Below are 2,500 nucleotides of genomic sequence, written 5' to 3'. Positions count from 1 at the left end.
GGCGAAAAAGAGGCGCCCAGGCGGAAAAGAGGCGCCCTGGCGTAGGCGCCCAGGCGCCAAAAGAGGCGCCAGGCGAAAAGGCGCCAGGGCGCCCAGGCGGAAAAGAGGCGCCCAGGCGGAATGGCGCCAGGGCGCCCAGGCGGAAAAGAGGCGCCCAGGCGAAAAAGAGGCGCCCAGGCGGAAAGGCGCCAGGGCGCCCAGGCGGAAAAGAGGCGCCCTGGCGTAGGCGCCCATGCGCCAAAAGAGGCACCCAGGCGAAAAGGCGCCAGGGCGCCCAGGCGGAAAAGAGGCGCCCAGGCGGAATGGCGCCAGGGCACCCAGGCGGAAAAGAGGCGCCCAGGCGGAAAAGAGGCGCCCTGGCGTAGGCGCCCAGGCGCCAAAAGAGGCGCCAGGCGAAAAGGCGCCAGGGCGCCCAGGCGGAAAAGAGGCGCCCAGGCGAAAAAGAGGCGCCCTGGCGGAAAAGAGGCGCCCTGGCGTAGGCGCCCAGGCGCCAAAAGAGGCACCCAGGCGAAAAGGCGCCAGGGCGCCCAGGCGGAAAAGAGGCGCCCAGGCGGAATGGCGCCAGGGCACCCAGGCGGAAAAGAGGCGCCCAGGCGAAAAAGAGGCGCCCAGGCGGAAAAGAGGCGCCCTGGCGTAGGCGCCCAGGCGCCAAAAGAGGCGCCCAGGCGAAAAGGCGCCAGGGCGCCCAGGCGAAGAGGCGCCAGGGCGCCCAGGTGGGAAAGAGGCGCCCAGGCGAAAAGGCGCCAGGGCGCCCAGGCAGAAAAGAGGCGCCCAGGCGAAAAAGAGGCGCCCAGGCAGAAAGGCGCCATGGCGCCCAGGCGGAAAAGAGGCGCCCTGGCCAGGCGGAAAAGAGGCGCCCAGGCGGAAAAGAGGTGCCCAGGCGAAAAAGAGTCGCCCAGGCCGAAAGGCGCCATGGCGCCCAGGCGGAAAAGAGGCGCCCACGCGAAAAGGCGCCAGGGCGCCAAGGCGGAAAACAGGCGCCCAGGCGGAAAGGTGCCAGGGCGCCCAGGCGGAAAAGAGGCGCCCAGGCGCGTGGGGGGCAAGGCGCCAGGCGCCAGGCACGCGCGGAGGCAAGGCGCGAGGCGCAAGGCGCCACGCGCGCGCGCGCGTGGGGGGCGAGGCGCCAGGCGCCAGGCGCCGGGCGCGCGTGGGGGGCAAGGCGCCAGGCGCCGGGCGCGCGCGTGGGGGGCGAGGCGCCAGGCGCCAGGCGCCGGGCGCGCGTGGGGGGCGAGGCGCCAGGCGCCAGGCGCCGGGCGCGCGTGGGGGGCAAGGCGCCAGGCGCCGGGCGCGCGCGCGTGGGGCGCCAGGCGCCTGGCGGGCGGGCGCCCCCAGGAAGGGGTGCTGGCGCGCGATGGGGTTGCGCCCGTACGGACCGTGTGACAGTACAGACACTTTGGCGAAACCTCCTGCCCGAAGCGATTTTAGGCGTTCGGCTAGGTAGGTGACCCGGTTTTTTTCGCGTTTCTCGGCCGCTAGCCCCTTTTTTCGCGTTTTCGTGCGCGCGCCCCTCTTGACCTCGCACGCGCGCCGCGCGTCGCGTCCTTGTCCTTGTCCGCGTCCGCGTTCGCGCGTGTCGGCGATCACGGGCCCCGTGCATGGCTCGTCTCTGTGGACCATCGCCCCGCTCTTGTCCCTCTTTCGTGTTTGTGTGGCGCCCCGCCCCGTGCACCATTGCCGGCTGGCAGCAAGGTGCCTAGCCCCCCTTGCCGCCAGGCCTGTCCACCCCAAGGTGCTAAAGCCGCCAGGCACCTGTGCCGCCGAACCGTGCGTCCGTAAGCCGCTGCACGTGCGGCGGCCGGCCATGCCCGTGCTATTGACCCTGTGTGACAGTACAGACACTTTGGCGAAACCTCCTGGCCGACGGGGTTTTTGCGCCCACCTAGGTAGGGCGACCCCTTTTTTTTCGTGTCGCCTGTCCGTGTGTCCCTTTTTCGCCTTTTTCGGGTTCGTGTTTTTGTGTGCCGCCAAAAGCAAGCCCTGCGCTCGTCCCGTCCCGCTTGACCCGTGCATCCGCCGGTGCTGGCCTGCAAAATGCCTGTGAGCGACGCACGTGACCAGCAGCCCAGGCGAGTGTGCACGGGTGGCAGGCGAAACGGGCGTGCGTGTCGCCAGTGTGTATGTCCCTTTTTCGCCTTTTTCGGGTTCGTGTTTTCGTGTGCCGCCAAAAGCAAGCCCTGCGCTCGTCCCGTCCCGCTTGACCCGTGCATCCGCCGGTGCTGGCCTGCAAAATGCCTATGAGCGACGCATGTGACCAGCAGCCCAGGCGAGTGTGCATGGGTGGCAGGCGAAACGGGCGCGCGTGTCGCCAGTGCGTATGTCCCTTTTTCGGGTTCGTGTTTTCGTGTGCCACCAAAAGCAAGCCTTGCGCTCGTCCCGTCCCGCTTGACCCGTGCATCCGCCGGTGCTGGCCTGCAAAATGCCTGTGAGCGACGCATGTGACCAGCTGCCCAGGCGAGTGTGCACGGGTGGCAGGCGAAACGGGCGTGTCGCCAGTGCGTAT

The sequence above is a fragment of the Aristolochia californica genome, unplaced genomic scaffold (genome assembly GCF_029961685.1).
Source record: "Aristolochia californica isolate CCGP_79_NKW_82.1479 unplaced genomic scaffold, dmAriCali1.0.hap1 SCAF_64, whole genome shotgun sequence".
NCBI lineage: Eukaryota > Viridiplantae > Streptophyta > Magnoliopsida > Piperales > Aristolochiaceae > Aristolochia > Aristolochia californica.
This window is presented reverse-complemented; position numbering follows the sequence as displayed.